The following is a 22,642-nucleotide window of genomic DNA, read 5'->3' as shown; positions in this document are numbered from 1 at the left end:
AATAAGACCCAGTATTTTTGTGAGGCAACGTTAATAGGCCTATTCAATTCCATTTTCAATTAAATTTGTTTTATTGACATTATCTATCTAGAAATTACAGAAACGACTGTCTGTCTGTCTGTGTGTGTGTCGGTTGGCACATATGGTTATGTTTATTGCCAACTAGCATCAATGGCTGTACAGACTAGGTTTTCTAAAATCCATCATGATTGTGCTGAAATAGTCTAATTTTTAGGGGTTCAAGCACGCAGTGCTGAAACCCTTTTGTAATTGTTAAGATTTTTATTAGGGGTTCAAGCACGCAGTGCTGAAACCCTATTGTATTTGTTAGGATTTTTATTATTATTATTAGGGGTTCAAGCACGCAGTGCTGAAACCCTATTGTAATTGTTAGGATTTTTATTATTATTATTATTATTCTTCTGCCCTAGAACTGAACGTGCAGCCCAAACCGTAAGGCCTAGAGACTTGAAACTTGGTCAGATGATAGAGCTCAATTTGGGGAGAACCTATCAAAGTCTCAGCCCAATTGGCCAATAGGGGGCGCTACAGTGATTGAAAATGCGTTTTTGCTAATAGCTCCTAAACCGCTTGTGATAGAGCCAAAAATTTAACATTTCTGGAATCCGTGGGTCATGCGAAATTAAAAACGGTCACTCTGAATTTGGGTCTAGGAGGCCTCGTTTTTTCGCAAACTTGACGTATGTCCAAAACCTACTTTTGCGAACTAGTCCTAGGTTTTTCGCCCAATCTGAACCAAACCACTGCAGAAATGTTCTCTGTCCAGTGAATATCAATAATTATCAAAAAAAAGTAGAAATTTCGACTCACTGTCGTAATGGGACGCAAAAATGTCCGAAAGTCGAGGACCAATTTTACGCAACAGGCTATAACTCATGAATGAAATGAGATATCTTAACCAAACTCGGTATATATATCTATGAGCTCAATCTTTGGTCAAATAAAAAAAATTGCACACCTCTGCCACTTGGGGGCGCTATAAAAAGAAAAAACACATAAATGGCTATAACTAGGCAACCGTTGACTCGATCGACTTGAAAATTGGTATGCAGTGTCTTGGTCTGAAGGGGCACAAGTACCTATGAGGACATTTGCATATCTCAAAAAACATGGCCGCCATTGGCCAAACAATTTTAAGCACCTATTTGAAAGGGTTAACGGATGTTGATCGGAACGAAACTCGCTGGGTACGTTCGACTCATGAACCTTAAGGTCTGTAAGAATTTTTAAAGAAATCGGCCACTAGTTGGCGCTAACGAGTTTTATGGCTCTGTAATCACGTGGTGTTTCACATATCAACACAATATGCATATCATTTGATAGATCTCCTCGTAATGCACAACTTTGCCTCAAGAACCATTGCTGTCAATCAAATCGTTCAATTGTTATTCACAAATATGTTAAAAACCTACTTTTGCGAACTAGTCCTAGGTTTTTTGCCCGATCGGAACCAAACCACTGCAGTAATATTCTGTGGACTCTCTAGATCAATAATTATTAAAAACATGTTGAATTTTGTCCTTTGGTTAGCTGCAACGGCGTAATTTAGAAAAAGGGGTGTGGCCAAACATACCCCAAAGCCTATAAAACCTAAAGCAAAACTCAAAACTTTATGAAACTCAGTGAAATCATATAACAGGTGACTCTTTACAAGCATGCAAAGTTTCATGGAGATCAGACCATAGGTGGCGCTATAAGAGTAGAAAAGGTCTCAAAACACAAGATTTATGTGGTAAATGGCCTCAAATTGTTTGAAAATGTTCATATATTCACTCAAAAACACTAAATCTTCATATCATATGATAAATCTCCTCATTCTGAACAACTTTGCCTCTGGGACCAATGTTGTCAATAAAGCTGTTAATTAAATATTCAAGATTATTTAAAAAAGTTACTTTGGCATACTTGTGATACGGTTTAAGATGAAAATCAATAAAACCACTGAAGTACAATTCTCTAGACTCTGAAGGTCAATAATTATCAAAAACATGTTGAACAATTGCATTTGGGCAACTATAAACCAATAATTTTATATTATGTTATTTGCATAGTGTACACAAAGGCCTATTAATACAAACAGAAATCCCACAAATGATCAAAACTGTGTAAAATAATGCATGATTTCATTCTAAACAAGCATGCAAAATTTAAGAGAGATTGGGCAAAAAAAAAATTACAACACTATAACAGTTATGTTTTAAAACACAGTGTTGTTTGAGTAAATGCAATTTATAACCACTAGATGGCAGCGGAAGACCACTAATGGGCTCATTCAGCTAGATAAACAGTACTGTTTTCATGAATTCATGCCAAAACATTAATAAATTAACTGTTATAACATTTTAAATCTTATTGAATTGATGTTTTCCATTTTGTTTATACAGATGTATCAGTTTTTACAATTTTGCCATATTATGATTACAGTTTAACCTGAAAATGACATCTAAACTCTGAAAAAGAGAAGACTTGCAATAATTTTATGTCACCTATCACTTATTTCAAATACCTATATCTGCAACAAAATGTGTGTCCATGTATATGTGTGTCTTTGTGTGTGTGTGTGTGTGTGTGTGTGTGTGTGCATATGCTTATAGAGTATACATATATTAGTCTAATCATTTACTTTCAGTGTGTGTGTCTGTCTGTTAACCTGTTCTCCATTTTGGATGTGTTTAAATGTCATCCAAACATCCAGGTTGGCTCTGACCACCTCAGAGGCCTTGATGTGCTTGAACCCCGGTAAAATGCTGCTTGCAGCTTTAATTATTATTATTATTATTCTTCTGCCCTAGAACTGAACGTGCAGCCCAAACCGTAAGGCCTAGAGAGCTGAAATTTGGACAGATCGTAGAGCTCAATTTGGGGAGAACTTATCAAAGTCTCAGCCCAATCGGCCTAACGGGGGCGCTACAGCGCAAAAAGCAAAAATTTTGGACATTTTTGGCCGTAAATCGTATACCGTTAGCCATAGACTCAAAAACATGGCATTGTTGCAATCCTTGGGTTAGCCCGAACAAAAGTGCACGGCGCCTTTTTGGGGTCTACGACGCACCGTTTTCTCGCAAAATCGAGCTATATCCGAAACCTACTTTTGCGAACTAGTCCTAGGATTTTCAACCAATCAGAACCAAACCACTTCATAAATATTCCCTGGACACTCAATATCAATAATTATTAAAAAAAAGTTGAAATTTCAATTCTTACGCGAAACAGTACGCCAAAAAGCGTCTATGCTAACGTTAGCCAAATACTATTTTGACTATAACTCTTGAACGGAATGAGATATCTTCACCAAACTCGGTACACATATGTATGAGCTCAATCTTTGGTCAAATCAAAAAAATTGCGCATCTCTGCCACTTGGGGGCGCTATAAGATAGAAAAAACACATAAATTGCTATAACTAGGCAACCGTTGGCTCGATCAACTTGAAAATCGGTATGCAGTGTCTTGGTCTGAAGGGGCACAAGTACTTATGAGGACATTTGCATATCTCAAAAAACATGGCCGTCATTGGCCAAACAAATTTAAGCACCTATTTGAAAGGGTTAACGGATGTTGATCGGAACGAAACTCGCTGGGTACGTTCGACTCATGAACCTTAAGGTCTGTAAGAATTTTGAAAGAAATCGGCCACTAGTTGGCGCTAACGAGTTTTATGGCTCTGTAATCACGTGGTGTTTCACATATCAACACAATATGCATATCATTTGATAGATCTCCTCGTAATGCACAACTTTGCCTCAAGAACCATTGCTGTCAATCAAATCGTTCAATTGTTATTCACAAATATGTTAAAAACCTACTTTTGCGAACTAGTCCTAAGTTTTTTGCCCGATCGGAACCAAACCACTGCAGTAATATTCTGTGGACTCTCTAGATCAATAATTATTAAAAAAATGTTGAATTTTGTCCTTTGGTTAGCTGTAACCGGGTAATTTAGAAAAAGGGGTGTGGCCAAACATACCCCAAAGCCTATAAAACCTAAAGGAAAACTCAAAACTATATGAAACTCAGTGAAATCATGTATCAGGTGACTCTTAACAAGCATGCAAAGTTTCATGGAGATCAGACCATAGGTGGCGCTATAACAGTAGAAAAGGTCTCAAAACACAAGATTTATATGGTAAATGGCCCCAAATTGTTTGAAAATGCTCATATATTCACTCAAAAACACTAAATCTTCATATCATATGATAGATCTCCTCATTCTGAACAACTTTGCCTCTGGGACCAATGTTGTCAATAAAGCTGTTAATTAAATATTCAAGATTATTTTAAAAAGTTACTTTGGCATACTTGTGATACGGTTTAAGCTGAAAATCAATAAAACCACTGAAGTACAATTCTGTAGACTCTGAAGGTCAATAATTATCAAAAACATGTTGAACAATTGCATTTGGACAACTATAAACCAGTAATTTTATAATATGTTCTTTTCATAGTGTACACAAAGGCCTATTAATACAAACAGAAAGCCCACACATTATCAAAACTGTGTAAAACAATGCATAATTTCATTCTAAACAAGCATGCAAAATTTAAGAGAGATTGGGCAAAAAAAACAACAACAACACTATAACAGTTATGTTTAAAAACAGTGTTGCTTGAGTAAATGCAATTTATAACCACTAGATGGCAGTGGAAGACCACTAATGGGCTCATTCAGTTAAGTTGAACAGTACTGTTGAAAGGATTCATGAATTCATCCCAAAACATTAAAAATGTAACTGTTATAACATTTTAAATCTCATTGAGTCAATGTTTTCCATTTTGTTCTTACAGATATATCAGTTTTTACTATTTTGCCACATTGTGATTACAGTTTAACCTGAAAATGACATCTAAACTCTTAAAAAGAGAAGACTTGCAATAAGTTTATTGTCACCTATCACTTATTTCAAATACCTATATCTGCAACAAAATGTTTGTGCATGTATATGTGTGTCTTTCTGTGTGTGTGTGTGTGCATATGCTTATAGAGTATACATATATTAGTCTAATCATTTACTTTCAGTGTGTGTGTCTGTCTGTTAACCTGTTCACCATTTTGGATGTGTTTAAATGTCATCCATGCATCCAGGTTGGCTCAGACCACCTCAGAGGCCTTAATGTGCTTGAACCCCGGTAAATGCTGCTTGCAGCTTTAATTATTATTATTATTCTTCCGCCTTAAAACTGAATGTGCAGCCCAAACCGTAAGGCCTAGAGAGCTGAAACTTCAGATGGTAGTAGTCATGCTCGCTACTCAGATACCAAAAAAACCGGCCCAATCGGCCCAACGGGGGCGCTACAGCGCAAAAAACTAAAATTTTTGACATTTTTGGCCGCAGGTTGTAAACCGTTAGCCATAGACTCAAAAACATGGCATCGTTGCAATTCTTGTGTTAGCCCGAACAAAAGTGTACAGCACCTTTTTTAGCTCTACGACGCACCGTTTTCTCGCAAAATCGAGCTATATCCGAAACCTACTTTTGCGAACTAGTCCTAGGATTTTCAACCAATCGGAACCAAAACACTGCAGAAATATTCCCTGGACACTCAATATCAATAATTATCAAAAAAAAGTTGAAATTTCGATTCTTACGCGAAACAGTATGCCAAAAAGCGTCTATGCTAACGTTAGCCAAGTGTTATTTTGACTATAACTCTTGAACGGAATGAGATATCTTCACCAAACTTGGTACACATATGTATGAGCTCAATCTTTGGTCAAATAAAAAAAAATTGCGCATCTGCCACTTGGGGGCGCTATAACATAGAAAAAAACACATAAATGGCTATAACTAGGCAATCGTTGGCTCGATCGACTTGAAAATTGGTATGCAATGTCTTGGTCTGAAGGGGCACAAGTACCTATGAGGACATTTGCATATCTCAAAAAACATGGCCGCCATTGGCCAAATAATTTTAAGCACCTATTTGAAAGGGTTAACGGAAGTTGATCGGAACGAAACTCACTGGGTACGTTCGACTCATGAACCTTAAGGGCTGTAAGAATTTTGAAAGAAATCGGCCACTAGTTGGCGCTAACGAGTTTTATGGCTCTGTAATCACGTGGTGTTTCACATATCAACACAATATGCATATCATTTGATAGATCTCCTCATAATGCACAACTTTGCCTCAAGAACTATTGCTGTCAATTAAATTGTTCAATTGTTATTCACAAACATGTTAAAAACTTACTTTTGCGAACTAGTCCTAGGTTTTTTGTCCGATCGGAACCAAACCACTGCAGTAATATTTTGTGTACTCTCTAGATCAATAATTATCAAAAAAATGTTGAATTTTGTCCTTTGGTTAGCTGTAAAGGGGTAATTTAGTAAAAGGGGTGTGGTCAAACATACCCCAAAGCCTATAAAACCTAAACGAAAACTCAAAACTTTATGAAACTTCGTGAAATCATGTATCAGGTGACTCTTAACAAGCATGCATAGTGTCATGGAGATCTGATCATAGGTGGCGCTATAACAGTTGAAAACGCCTCAAAAACACACATTTTCAATAGAAAATGATCACAATTTGTAGGACATGTTCATACATTCACACAAACACTAGATCTTCATATCATATGATAGACCTCCTCTTTATGAACAACTTTGCCTCAAGGAGCGAAGATGTCAATCAAATCGTTCAATTGTTATTCACAAATATGTTAAAAACTTACTTTTGCGAACTAGTCCCAGATTTTTTACCCGATCGAAACCAAACCACTGCAGTAATTTTCTCTGGACTCTCTAGATCAATAATTATCAAAAAATTTTTGAATTTTGTCCTTTAGTTAGCTATAACTGGCTAAATTAGAAAAGGGGCGTGACCAAAATACCCAAAAGCATATAAAACCTAAACGAAAACTCAAAACTTTATGAAACTTGGTGAAAACATGTAACAGGTGACTCTTAACAAGCATGCAAATTTTCATGGAGATCAGACCATAGGTGGCGCTATAACAGTAGAAAAGGTCTCAAAACATAAGATTTATATGGTAAATGGCCTCAAATTGTCTGAAAATGCACATATATTCACATAAACACTAGATCTTCATATCATATGATAGATCTCCTCATTCTGAACAACTTTTGGGACCAATGTTGTCAATAAAGCTGTTAATTAAATATTCAAGATTATTTAAAAAAGTTACTTTGGCAAAGTAGTCCAAGGCTTTAAGCTGAACATCAATAAAACCACTGAAGTACAATTCTCTAGACTTTGAAGGTCAATAATTATCAAAGACATGTTGAACAATTGCATTTGGACAACTATAAACCAGTGATTTTATAATATGTTATTTGCATAGTGTACACAAAGGCATATTAATACAAACAGAAAGCCCACAAATTATCAAAACTGTGTAAGATAATGCATAATTTCATTCTAAACAAGCATGCAAAATTTAAGAGAGATTGGGCACAAAAAAAATAACAACACTATAACAGTTATGTTTAAAAACACAGTATTGTTGGAGTAAATGCAATTTATAACCACTAGATGGCAGCGGAAGACCACTAATGGGCTCATTCAGCTAAGTTGAACAGCACTGTTTTCATGAATTCTTGCCAAAACATGAATAAATTAACTGTTATAACATTTTAAATCTTACTGAATCAATGTTTTCCATTTTGTTCATAGAGACACATCATTTTTTTACAATTTTACCACATTGTGATTACAGTGAAACCTGAATGACATCTAAACGCTTAAAAACTAGTTTAATCATTTAATTTCAGTGTGTGTGTGTCTGTCTTTTGGATGTGTTTAGATGTCATCCATACATCCTGGTTGGCCGAGACCACCCCAGAGGCACAAAGGCCTATTAATACAAACAAAAATTCCACAAATTATCAAAACTGTGTAAAGCAATGCATAATTTCATTCTAAACAAGCATGCAAAATTTAAGAGAGATAGGGCAAAACAACAGTTTAACAGTTATGTTTAAAAACACAGTGTTGTTTGAGTAAATGCAATTTATAACCACTAGATGGCAGCGGAAGACCACTAATGGGCTCATTCAGCTAGTACTGTTTTTATGAATTCATGGCAAAACATGAATAAATTAACTGTTATAACATTTTAAATCTCATTGATTTGATGTTTTCCATTTTGTTCATACAGATGCATCAGTTTTTCAAATTTTGCCACATTATGATTACAGTTTAACCTGAAAATGACATCTAAACTCTAAAAAAGAGAAGACTTGCAATAAGTTTATTGTCACCTATCACTTATGTCAAATACCTATATCTACAACAAAATGTGTGTGCATGTTAATGTGTGTCTTTGTCTTTGTGTGTGTGTGTGTGTGTGTGTGTGTGTGTGTGTGTGTGTGTGTGTGTGCACATGTTTATATAGAATTAATATATTAGTCTAATCATTTGCTTTCAGTGTGTGTGTCTGTCTGTTAGCCTATTCTCCATTTTGGATGTGTTAAATGTCATCCAAACATCCAGGTTAGCTCTGACCACCTCAGAGGCCTTAATGTGTTTGAACCCCGGTAAAATGCTGCTTGCAGCTTTAATCACTTAATTGTGTTTTTACACTGACATGCACAAAGTAACTATATCTGTTTTTGGTTTATATGCCAGTACTGTTTGTTACATTTTGTTTGTTTTTATGTGTTTTGATAGTATTGTCTATATTGTCTGTATTGCTCCTCTTTTTTTCTTTTTCTTTTATTATTATTATTATTTTTTTTTATCTTCCTTGCCCAGGGACCACAGATGTAAATTAGCTTTACAGCTAACTCTGGTACAGGGCTTGAACTGTGCATGGTCCCTGTCAAATAAACTAATAAAATAAATAAAAATAAAACAGTGGGGGACAAGTTAACATTCCCTAATGAAAAGTTCCCAAGTAGCCAAACAGTTCCAAAGAAGAATCTAAACCTGATAAGATAAAACACTGCATGAAATGCTGTAGTTACTGAAAAATATTTAAATACTTTGACTAAGTCTTTCACTTCAGTGGGTAATGATATATTTGAAGGATACATTGATTTTCTAAATGCAGTGTACAAATTGTGTTTACATTATTTTTTGACCTTTTTGTTTCTGGTCATTTCCAGGTTATTTTTGCCGTGAAATGATTTGCTCCAAGAAACGACCTGCTGCTCTATCCAAAATATCTCCAGCGATAGACATAAAATATGTCAGGCTTCAGTTTGTGATGCTGTCTCCTCGAGGCAGGCTTGGGGAAAAGAACCATAACAGTGGCTGATAGCTCTTGCCATGAGGAGGTAATCTAGATTGGTTGTGTTTTTGTTGCGTCACAAGTGTTTAACTCTTATATTCTAACATCAATTTGCAATTTACTAATCACTATTCCAGTTAAATGGTTATTGTTTCATTATAACCTTTATTAAAGACCCCCTACACTCACGTTAAAATTCTGCTGTGGTTAATATTTGTTTAACATGGTTTTCCCACATACAGTGTTCTAAAAACCTCCGAAAAGGGTCTGGAAGCACATCTACTCTTTCTTCCTCATTTAGAAATTCTGTATCTATGAATTTTCAAATATGTAAATAGAACTACTGCTTGCATTGGACTTGTGACAAAACTTGTAATTTAGATGGAAGAATAATATAGAAATAATTATTGCTTTGATAAAGTAAGGGCACTGTATTTCACTATATATACAAACATTTTGAGTGATTCATACAATAGTTTAAGTGCAGTTGCATATTTAATCAAATTACTCTAACACTAAGCATAACTGCTTTTCATGTGAAATCTTTGTTTAGATTGTCTGTCAACTTGAAGAGCAGTACCCCAGGTTGAAGTAGTTGTCCGGAGGCTGGCTATGTTATAAATCAACAGGTCAGGTATAGTGAGTTATAGTGAGTATATATAGTGAGAGGATAAGGAAAACTGCTGGAGCTTTTAACCCACTGAATGAATTTGAAGTCATGCCTTAGACAAACCGGTTTTGGACATGAAGCATAGTCTCCCCAATGTTTTATCTGCAAGTTTAAACAGTTATGGTGGTTTGTGTTTGATATTGTTTTTTAATAGTATTTGTCTTGTATAGTAAATACTTTATTAGTAAAGCAATGTTATTTGGCAAACAGTAAAGTAAGTTATTATGTATTTGCTTTCTGTATTTAGGTGGTCAAGGACAGAGAAAATTGAGTGTTGTCGCTTAAAGCCTGGAACACACCAAGCCGACGCAGACGAACTAGTGGCAACGAAAACAGACTGCAGGATCGCCTCACGTCGGCAGCGTCTGTGTCCAGATTTGCCCTGACACACCAAGCCGATTCTCGACACCTGACGGCCAACTAGGACGTCCGTTCTGCGCCTGCGTAGGAAATAACTTTCCGTAACAGCAGGTGGCAGTAGTCTTGGCAGTAGTTACTCAAAGCGGGAAACCGGAAGAAGCTACAGGGATACAAAACATATACATAGATAAAGCAAATCAGAGTCTCGCTATCCACAGACGGATTTGTGATAATTCGGAAATGTCTGACAAGTTACAAATGGCACTGGCATTTTCAGCCCTTGGTATTTTGCTTGTGGAAAAGGAAAGAAAAAATCGGTGAAACCATGGATTCTCCAGAAACAGGCTCATGGGGCTTTCCCAAACCTCTGTAGAGAGCTGGAACTAGATGAAACCTCCGATTTAAAAAATTTTGCACGCCTTTTTCTGACTCAATTTAACACTTTAAAGAAACTTATCACTCCAATTATACAGAGGGAAAACACGAACTACTGGGATTGTATCTCAGTTGGGGAACGTTTGATGATAACACTACAGTTCCTGGCAACAGGTAAGCAAGCTAAAGGTTATTCTTTGTTTTAACATTGCAGTACAACACCTTTTCCATTGTGTACATTTTGGTGTATTATAAAGCTTTATAATAGTGAAATTAAATAGATTATTTCGCATGGCAATTGTAGCCTACCTGAGTAGTTACAGCATATAAAATACAATAATATGATAATGCATATAATTGTTGTGTTCTTGATGATGAATTCTGGAAAATGTTTGGAAAATTGTTAATGGAGTTATGTGATTGTATTCTTTTCAAGAGAAAGCTTCAAGAGCCTTTCTTACCAGTTCCGAGTGGGAATGTCTACGATTCAGCAATTCGTTCCTGAAAACTGTGCAGCAATCTACCAGGTCTTAAAAGAGAAATACCTGAAGGTTTGTACACATTCGGACAGTGTAACTTCCAAAAATGACTACGATTTATAAAGGGTCTGACAAATAAATATATATATATATTTTATATATACATCTTAATCGAGCGCAGCGTAAGTTCAGTCAGGCCATGGAGGCAAGGCTGTGAACAGCTGATGCGGTCAGCTGTCAAATCGCTCCAATCACCACCTCTCTCCTATTAGACACGGGACAAACTGCTCACGAGAGCCTTTGCTCGCTCAGGAACTATCAGACGGCGAATCTATCTCCATAGGAAGTGTTAAATCAGGTTTGGCAGGATTCCCACAGAGTATCTCACCAGATTTCAGTCATCAACTTAAGCTAATTCGCCGTGTTGTTTGTCAAGCACCATTCTGAATTGATACAAGTGAGCTCTTGATATAGACACTTCAAACGCGATTCATCGTCAGTGTGTACTAATACGACCGACTCACAACTTTACACGAGATCTGCTCCCCGCTGGAAGAAGCTATATATTCAACAAAATCAAATCATCCACGAACAACTGGCAATTTCAACTTTAATTCATCTCTGGACGTCTTCACGAAGCTAAGCAAAGTATTTCAATTTTACAGCCTAGTGCTATTTGGCGAACATGCTTCAGACATTGTTTATTGAAAAGCTATTGTTCAGTTACGTTGCGAGGCATGCTATCATATTACCATACCGGTAACACAGTTAAAAATACCCACGAGCCTTGTTAATCTGTGGTCAAGGCTGTTGATATTAACGGCTGCTGCTTCAGGGATGCTTCATCAAACTTATCTGACTACTCCAACACACTGGGTTTAATCCGCGATTTGCTGTTGCTCAAACACGATCAAGTACTTTATACTACATGTGCAGCTCGTAATTTTGCTCGTATAAATGCTAAAACGTATCCGACAAGGGCTTATGCTGTTGCATTAGTTAAAGTCTGACCATATGAGATATATATATATATATATATATATATATATATATATATATATATATATATAAGGAAAAAAAATGGGGTACAGCTTTACAGGTGCACGCTGATTTTCAGCTGTTTAAACTACTCCTATTTCTGACTATGGGCGATCCCGCCCCACTCCACACACTAAGAAGTTTAAAGCTATCAAGATATGGGACTGCTTGCTAGTGAGGTTTATATATTGTCCAACATCATGTGCTAGTCCTGCCGTGCATCGGAGGGATTCATGCTTTTGCCGGTGTGGTGCCGAATTTTGACCCCCTGCCAAATTATTATCCCCCTAGTATTGGTAGGTTTGGGGGAGGGGTTATGATTAGGGGTGGGGTTACGATTAGACAATGAGTTAGCGATTAGAACGAGGGGGGTAATAATTTGGCAGGGGGTCAAAATTCGGCACAACACCGGCTTCACTGCGAGCCTCCGCTGACTGAGCGCGCACCTGATCAAACGCTTGGCTAATTCTTTGCCTCATAAGCGTCACATTCTCCATCGTACAGGGTCATAGTACGGGTGTTCGAATCCTCGAAAATGCTGAAAATGAATCCAGTGTTTTCAGGGTTAATTGTATAAGCGCTTGGATTTAATAATTGCCTGGAAATGCGCACATTTGGGTTAATATTTGTCCTTATGGGTAAAAATGGTTCATTTTATAAGCAGATCCGCTCGAGTCTGCACCTGTGGCTGTTGAGTGCAAAAAAAAAAATATATATATATTCCCTGCTCAGTTAAACTACATTCTAAGACTGCAATGCATGCAATCATATGGAGGGTTCCCCAGCATCAGGGTAGGTATTTTTGGCATTATATAATCACACACGGTGTTGAATGCTACAGTCGTGTCAAATCTGGATTGGACTCTCTCGAACATCGTCCTCACAACAGCGGAACAATGTAAACAAGAATAAATTTGTGGCTAGTCCACGAAATACAGTGGAATCATCAGTCATCAATCAGGGATATGTTGCACGTCTGTAATTAAATCCCGAATGGATTAACCATCTGTTATGCTACAAAAATCACATATCGATGATGTGTCATTCTCCCACAAACATTAATCGTTATTGTGGCAAAATCTAAGGACATCATTATTGTAAGGACATTCATACAAACCGTTGTACCGGGCCAAATGCGCCTCCTATTGGCAATTTGATGATTTGTCTAGAACAATGAAATTGCTAATGCACCTTAAAATCCAAACGTTTTACAAGTAAGGGTGTCCGTGGGGTATCTGTCCATGTGCTTAGCTAAGGGTAAGAGTATTAATGCAAAAAAAAAAAAAGGGCAATTTACCCAGTCAGAAGTGCTGGAAAATTAAATGTCTTGGAAGTGCTTGGATTTACTCAAGGGCGTAAGAACCCTGGTGTACCTTCTCAGAACAACAGAGGGCGACAAAGACCAACCATCCTCCGAAACCATCGGGAATCATTAGTGAGAATTACTGGCTGCCAGGGTGGCAGGGTTTCATGTTTTTTTGAAGCACCCCTGGGCGCCGCCATTGGCTAGCGGACCCCCACCTGCTGTTAGCATTCCATTGACTCCCATTCACTTTGGCGTCACTTTGACAGTGAATAACTTTACATATGAGGCGTGAAAGACTTGTCCATTAATTATTTCTAAAGAAACATGAAAATCTATAAAAGGCTCCATTACCTTTTATCTTACGTTATGTTCCCATAGAAGCAGTTTTTGTAAAAAAAAAAAAAGGCTAACGATTGCGTCATTACCAGTGACTCTCTGTTGCAAAGTAGAGAAATTACCGTATGGACAGGAGGAGAAGCTCATAGGCAATCTTTACTGTCTATGAGGCTATCGGGGGGACGTGGAGGCATGAAGTCAAGGGAGATAATTAATCAAAATACTTAACAAAATGTGCTCCTGTTCACGCTCGCCTTCTCTGGAAGATTCAGTGGGTGATTCCGGTTTCTCTTGGCACAGGGATTAGAAGACTTACAGGTTGCTCACGTGACATTTATGTCATCATGCTCAGTTTGAGTCTGCGCAGTACGCCCGACCCCCAGGAAGTGCATGCTTCTAATTGACTTAATTTTTCTCTGTTGAATCCAATGGGGTCGCTGTGTCCATTTCTGTTACTGTCTATGCTGGCTGCATCCGATCTTGGGCAGCTGACTCGATGAGCATCAGGCGTGATTGACTTACCAGCACCGTGCAAACCAATCGCAAATCTGACTGAAGCAGTGCATACCAGGTAGAATATTGTCCGACTAAGACTGCGCCGACGCACATGTATCACGAGAGTATTCGAGAGCAGCCGGCTAATTCAGCCTGCACTTTCTCCAGAGTGACAGCTGGAGCGCTGATGACAACACAGCTGTTCACGATTGGCCAGACTCACCACATGACTACGATCACGTGTGTTTCAGGGTTTATTCAACATTTCAGTTCCAAAAATGGCCACAAATCTGTGTTTAGAACGGTAAAGCTTTTAATGTAGTCAGCTGTTGTATTGAGTCACGTCATCATCCTACACTGATCAAAGCGTATATAGATGAGTTTCCTGAGTGAAATAGGCGGGCCGCCATTATCTATACTAGGGCTGACATGATATTAGATTTTTCATATCACTGTTATTGTGGCCATAAGAATTCACGATGTCGATATATCGTGATATCTATAGAAACCTTGGGGTGGGGAAGATATCAGTCAAATTATTTTTTAATTTGTTTATTGAGTTTTTCTTTTTCACCGAAAGAGCATAATATTGATACTGATAAACGCAGGGCACAAGACTCTGGCTTTCTCCATCTTCTTTGAAGCTCTTATGAAATAACGAGTTTGAAAATACTGTCAAGTTCAAAAGTATGATGAATAAATATTAATGGTAACACTTTACAATAAGATGCCATTTGCTAACATTAATGTATTAACGAACATGAATGAACAATGAACAATACATTTATTACACAATTTATCAATCTTTGTTAATGTTAATAAAAATCTAGTTATTCAATGTTCATGTTCATAGTACATTAATGTTTACAAACACAACTTGTGATTGTAACAAAGCATTAGTAAATGCTGAAATTAACATGAACTAAGATTAATAAATGCTGTGAAAATATTATTCATTATTATTTATTTTATTTATATATGTTAACTAATGTAATTAACTAATGAACCTTATTGAAGAATGACCACAGATGAGGCATTAAGTGCATGGCACTGTGACCAACTTAACATTTTACAGAGTTTAATGTAACAATGTCGCTCAGTTTTTCAAGATCTGTTTTATTCGTGTAACTGTTCATAGATTTGAACAAAGAAAGAAATGAAGTGTTACTACGCACAGGCCGTATTGATTGCAAATACAAAAATAAGACGAGTAAAGAAAACAAGGTACTTATTAAAATAATCACCCTTAACTTAAGTATATGAACACAGAAAACCGCTGTTAATAGGTTATATAATATTTCCCAGTCTATCACTAGTAAAATAATAAGCGTTTTAGCGCCGATTGCAGAATAAATAATTACAGTTCGTACATAAACTATATATCTGTGTCATCCTTATGTTTCTGTCTTTCACTCCCGATCTAAACAGAGCCCCATCCGCCGTTTGTTTCAGTAATATTTGAGTAAGTTTGCTCGTTGCGCCCACTGCGCTTAAAAATGGACAGTGGGGAAGATTTACTTCAAAACTTCAGCTTGGGAGGAAGACAACTAGAGCAGCGAAAATGTACATTTATATTCCATTTATGTTTCCCACAGTACTTACAGCCTTTATTAAATGAATATTATGTTATCACAAATTGTTAAATATATTACTTTTTGTTGAATAAACGCTTTGAAATGGGAATGTTTAAGCATCGATTGCGGGCGATAACACTAGCGTCACCCTCACCTGAGACTGGCAGCAGAGATCTCTTACTTTATGAAGTTTTCACATTGGTTAACCTTTTTTTTTATTATTAATCAGTGCAAATTATTTGCCCCTTCTCGTCTTCTGCATCTTCAGAAAGATATGGAAATGATGTTCTCTAACCTTTCACATGGTTCATGCTTAACTCACATGTCATATTTAATATCACGACACAATCATGCCTAACTCGCATGCGCCCTTTATTAAAGCAGCAATTAACCTGTATTTTAATCAAATAAAAAGGTAATAATCTTTGATATATATTGGAATTATGTTTTCTTGCAGTTAAAATAAATAAACAGCTCACTTTTGATCAGTTAAATGTCCATTTTCGCCGATAAAATCAAGTTATGAGCGCTGTACGGAACATCATTATAAGCCTGTACGGAACACCGTTAACCCCTATCATCTTCCGTACACTGGCGGAGGTGATACTTTTCCCCAGTTTTCTCAAAAACTATTGGTCCTAAAGACATCAATCAAAGTGTAGACTGTATAATAGGTATTCCCCCGGAGAATGAGCACACAATCATGCTTGTATGTCTTTCTACGACGGAGGAGTGGTCACTGGCGTGCGGTGAATAGCGAAAAGTGTACGGAACATGGTTAGTCTACGTTACCTAACTGCCTCTGATGCATTACAATCCTCCAACAAGAAAGTTATCCATGTTATTCCTCTCATTATTCCAAGTCGAAGCTGAATCCACTCATTATTTCAGCTTCAAAAGTCCACTTGATGACATGGTGACGAATGACAAATGCAACTGTGCATTCTGACTCGAGTTAATTCGCATAATAACTTAGACTGTTTGCCCTTTTGAACTATAATAACGATCGCTCGTGCAATGCCATGGCCGCTGACGTTATTTATTTGCTATCATCTGATCTCTGTCTGTACTCTCTGCTCTGCATCGAGTCTGAATCTGACCACTAAAATTTTAAGATTAAACGGTTTATTTATAATATTATAAAAATGGGAGAAAATGTAAAACGTGGTTTGGCAATCAAAGTGTCCCTCACTGGTTGCCATATAAACATGAAATGCACTCGAGACTGCACATGCCTGCTAGCTGACCTCTATTCTGATAAACACAGCTTTCCTCAAAATAGCAGCTGCGAGTGCTTCGTCTTCTTCTTGTGTGACAGGTGTCAGAGTTAAGGCACGATACTGCCCTTACGAAAATTAACCATGGTTTTACTACAAATAAAACAAAAAAACCATGGTTACTGTAGTTAAACCATGGTAACCACAAATTAACTATGGTTTTGCTATATTAACCATAGTTTTACCATGGTATTTGTAGTAAATCTGTGGTTATACAAATGGTAGTCAATAAGCCAAAAAACCATAGGTTAGTACAGTTTTACTATAATAAAACCATGGTTATTTTTCGTAAGGGTGCCACCTGGGCACTCAACCAGGTACTGTTACCAAGTATTTACATGTGGTGTCATCATAAGAGAACTGTTCATTTTAAATATTGCGGTTATCACTAATACCGGTATATCCTCATACAGTACATTAACACGATATCGATAATTGTGTATTTGAATATCACCGTTATCGTCAATACCGGTGCGACAGCCCTAGTATATACCCCATCTGTATTAGCATAAAAATATATTTTTTTTGAATAATGAATACTTATTCTTATATAATAAACTTATTCTTGAAATATATTAGGGATGCACCGGTTGACCGGCCATAAATCAGAACCGGACGTTTTTTGCTTAAAATACGCGATCGGCAATGGGCCGGTTTTTGGTCTTCTTTAGGCCGATTTTTCCGGAAGTGCGGCCGCGTGCACAGACTACATTGTAATCGTTCGCTATGTCATTTGTGTGGAAGTATTTCGAAATCTGTACGCAGGACATGGGTAGCCGTTCAGCACTGGAAATGCAGAGCTAAGTTACATGTCTGAGGCACAAAAATAAGGCGCACAAATAAGAGTCCCTTTTCTGCACGAGCTTACAGTTACCGGTCCTAGCCCTGAACACGAGTAGACCGTGAAGAGATGTTCAGATAAATGAATGAAAACACTTTGCATCTTTGTTTTATTCACACCAACATTATTTGATTTTAACATTTCGGAATAATTTTTTATATAGCATACTTTTATTTAGTCTGTAAATAAAGACACTTGTAAAGACCTTTTTTTATTTAAAACCAAATTTAAAAACTAAAATACTGAATGCTGATCAAGAAACATCTTATTGAATGTGTGTTGTTTGGATTGAAGAACTATGCAGTTATTGCCTTTAATTTCACATGGTTACAGTTAATCTTTAAATTTAAGGCCAGTTCTCTGTAGTTTCAACCCAATTCAAAAACAAAATCTAAATGCTGATGTCTGTATAATGTAGCTGTTAATTTCAGATGGTTGCAGTTATTGTTTTCAATAGCTAAAAGCCAGTTTGGCCTATTAAATACCAAATAAACATCTCGTTTATGCACACTTTCCTTCTTTCTTGTTTGTTGCTTAAAGATAAAAAATAAATAAAAAAAATCGGAAATCGGTACCAGAATCGGCCAGTTTGTTTGTATAAAATCGGTATCGGAATCGGCCATGAAAAATCATGATCGGTGCATCCCTAAAATATATGGCACCGTATTAAGCAGTGTAGAGTATCTGTGCTCACGAAATTTTCTGAAACGCCTGCGTATTTGACAATTCTGCATTTTATTTACTTCAAGTGATAAGTATGTGATATAGACATGTCTGTTTCTCCTCATGAACCAAGGCTTTGGACAGGCTTCTGAAGCAGAGTAATGGTCTTTAGCTGATCTACAACTAAATATAGGAGCGTTGGTTATACGCAGTGGATATTTCATACTACGTACATTTAATAATAATAAAATACGACACTGACCGCAAGGGAAAAAGGAGAATGAGGAGGAGGATGAGAAGAATGAGGATGAGGATGAAAAGAATGAGGAGGAGGATGAGAAGGAGATAGAGAAGGAGATGAAGAATGAAGAGGAGGATGAGAAGTAGGAAATGAAGAATGAGGACGATAATAAGAATCAGGAAGGAGGATGAGGATAATAAGGATGAGGAGGAGGATAAGAGGAATGAGGAGGAGTGTGGCGAGTGGGGCGGGGCCGAGAGGCGTGGGAACGAGGAGTGAGGCCAGGTGTAGTGATTGGAGATGAGCTACACCTGAGCCCCACCGCTAGTATCGAGTCCCACGTAGGAGATGGAAGGATATAAAACTGGAGTGACGACCGTGAAGGACGAGAGAGGACCAGGCCTGGGACATTATTTTATGTTTTGGTTTTTATTTGTGCGCACCAGTCGTCCGTGAGGGGCTGGTGCGCCGTTTTGTATTTATTTATGAATATTAAAATGAGTTTTGATTGTGCGCCGGTTCCCGCCTCCTTCTTCCCGATGAATATGGAGATTTGCATATTATTACAGTGGTGCCGAAGCCCGGGAGAAGGAGGGACGCGCTGCTGAAGATCCCTCGCCGCTGTGGTGAATCCGCGGTGCCCTCGAGCTGGCGAGGTATGTGCCGCCAGGGACGCTCGAGGCGGTGGGCTGGAGCGAGTTGCCGGGGACGGGCGAGCTCGCTGCCGACCGCCCACGACAAGGAGGGGCGGCTGCCGTCCGTGAGGGAGCGGAGGAGTCGGCGCCGTTCGCCAGGGGGCCGGAGCCTGCCGCCTCCGTGACGGAATCCGGAGGGACAGGGAACGGGGGACTCCTGCCGCTGCCCAAAATCGGAGGAGCCGTCGCCGTCCATCGGGCGGCGGAGGAGTGTCGCGCCGTCCGCCGAGGGCCGTCCAGTGCCACCGCCAGGCACCGCGGAGGAGATCACCCAGCTGGTGGAGGGCCGAGCAGCAGTGCGTCTGGGAACCGGATTTTTTTTTTTTTTTTCCTCTCTCCCCTCTCTCGTCCTTGTCGCTCCTCCTTCCATCTCCTTTTCTCTCGCCTCGTCTGTCCTACCCCCAGGTTCCTGCAGGTCCCCGTGAGCGGTCCCCCCCGGAGAGAAGGGGGGGGGGGGGGGGGGGAGTAGAGCGCAGTCTCGAGGGTACCCCCCCGGCCTGCGAGGGGCGATGGGGGTATGTGGCGAGTGGGGCGGGGCCGAGAGGCGTGGGAACGAGGAGTGAGGCCAGGTGTAGTGATTGGAGATGAGCTACACCTGAGCCCCACCGCTAGTATCGAGTCCCACGTAGGAGATGGAAGGATATAAAACTGGAGTGACGACCGTGAAGGACGAGAGAGGACCAGGCCTGGGACATTATTTTATGTTTTGGCTTTTATTTGTGCGCACCAGTCGTCCGTGAGGGGCTGGTGCGCCGTTTTGTATTTATTTATGAATTATTAAAATGCTTTTTGATTGTGCGCCGGTTCCCGCCCCTCCTTCTTCCAGATGAATATGGAGATTTGTATATCGTTACAAGGAGGATGAGAAAAAGGAAATGGGGAAGGAGAATAATGAGGAGAAGAAGGAGATGGAGGATGAAAAGAATTAGGAGGCGAATTAGAAGGAATGGAGAAGAAAAAGGAGAATGAGAAGAACGAGAAAGGAACTGATCTTGAGAGAAAACCCTCGCTGCTATGTAAAGAGAAAAAAAAAGAAAAAAAGGGGGCTGCTGGTTTGTTAATGGAGATGGAGAAGGGAAAGATGGATAGAAGGAGATGAGAAAAAAGGGGCTGCTGTTTTGTTAATGGAGATGGAGAAGGCAAAGTTGAATGATAAGGAGATAAAAAAATAATAATTATAAAGGAAAAGGGGCTGCTGTTTTCTCCTGCTAGGAAGTCACCCCTTGCCGCGATACCCGAGGGGGCCGCTGTAATCCCTCAAGCGAGGGACGAACTGCCACTCAGAAGAAAGGGACCTGCTGTTCTCTCCTGCTGGAGAGAACACCCTTTGCCGCTAGGGCTGCAGGGGACGGCTGTTCATCCTTCAGCAGAGGATGAACACCCCTGCTACTTAAAATAAGAGGGGACTTGCTATTCTCTCCCTCGCTTTAGAGGGGAGAACACCCCTCTCCTACCATAAGCTGCTTAAGGACATCTCTATAACATTATTTTTCTCTTTTGCAGGAAGGAAACAAGGAAACTCTACTCTCCTACCCCTCATACCAAGCTCAGGGACATGCTCGTTTGCGGTTCTCCCGCTGGAGAAAATACCCTCGCTGCTATTACCGCTATTTTCTGCCTCATTAGAAGGGCGATACCCCTTCGCTAGCCAGTAGGTTACATTAAGGATATCTCAATAACACTGTCTTTTCTTTTTGCAGGACTGGAACATGGTTGGTTTTGGGGGTTCTTCTTCAGGCAGTAATACTCTCATTATGTTTTGGGGGTAAATGTTAAAGCTCTTGTATGTTAAATTATTCTGGGAGCAAGAACCCCCATAAGGAACCATACCGCCAAAGATAAATTGTGTTCAATAAACTCAAGTAAACTTGCCAAAGTGGTTCCTGTCTGAACTGGTTTTCAGTGTCCAGACACAGTGGAAGAGTGGCAGCGAGTTGCCATTGGATTCCAGGCTCAGTGGAACTTCCCAAACTGCCTGGGTGCTCTGGATGGGAAACACATCAACATTCGTCCCCCACCAGGAACAGAATCGACATTTTACAATTACAAGTGTACATTTTCCATTGTTCTAATGGCATTGGTTGACAGCAATTACAGATTCCTTTATGTTGATGTGGGCTGCAATGGGCGTGTTTCAGACGGTGGAGTGTTTAGTGGATGCTCTTTACAGGATGCTTTAGAGAAAAGAACATCGAACATACCTGCACCACTTCCTGAATCTGACCAGCTGGCCCCTTACTGCATTGTGGCAGAAGAGGCATTTCCCTTGAAGGAATACCTCATGAAGCCATATCCGAACCGCAAGCTATCTTTTGAGCAATGCATATTCAACTACAGGCTTTCGCGAGCTCGGAGGGTGGTTGAAAATGCATTTGGCATCCTGGCAAATCGCTTTAGAGTTTTTCTAACATTCATTAATATTCAAAACAGTTGAAGACATTGTGTTGGCTTGCTGTGCTCTGCACAACTTTCTGCGTACAGAGTGCTGTGAAGCATACATGGCAGCAATTGACCAGGAAGGACTAGATCAAGACCCCGGCCTAGAGCAAGCCTCTCTGCCACACACAACCAACAGTACAACACATGCCAAACAGCTCAGGGATAAAATGTGCCAGTACTTTAATTCAGACATTGGTGCAAAAAAATATAAGACACTGAGTCCCTGCAGTGTGCTCCAAAAGTGGTAATGAAAACTCTATCTGTGTGTGTGTTTGTGTGTCTCTGTGTGTGTTATATAACTTTCAAGAAATAAAATCTATAATTGTCTAATTCAAAACATAAGTTTGTATATATTTGTTCATTGGTTTAAATGCATGTTGTTTGTGTGCAAGACTCTCAACTTTCTTTTTTATTTAAACTTCAGTTGCTTAGTCACGATTTGAGCACAGAAGAGCTTCCACACACACACACACCTCTAACACTTCTATATGCATTTCCATTTTGTATTTTTTTGGAGCTGATATTTGATATCCTATTTTATCAAATGCTGTTTGTTGTTGGCGGCTGTACTCCGTCACTATAATCGTTTCATTGACTATTTTTAACTGAAAAATAAATTTTATACATCATTGTTTCCGTTTA

General features: G+C 38.9%; 1 long non-coding RNA gene across 1 annotated transcript in view; it reads left to right on the top strand.

Moving 5' to 3' along the window:
- The window catches only part of LOC128013859 (uncharacterized), a 94,526-nt gene that overhangs the window by 30,545 nt on the left and 41,339 nt on the right, over nucleotides 1–22,642 (top strand). The window lies entirely within an intron of this gene.

Source organism: Carassius gibelio, chromosome B25 (genome assembly GCF_023724105.1).
Source record: "Carassius gibelio isolate Cgi1373 ecotype wild population from Czech Republic chromosome B25, carGib1.2-hapl.c, whole genome shotgun sequence".
Classification (NCBI taxonomy): Eukaryota; Metazoa; Chordata; class Actinopteri; order Cypriniformes; family Cyprinidae; genus Carassius; species Carassius gibelio.
This window is presented reverse-complemented; position numbering and strand designations above follow the sequence as displayed.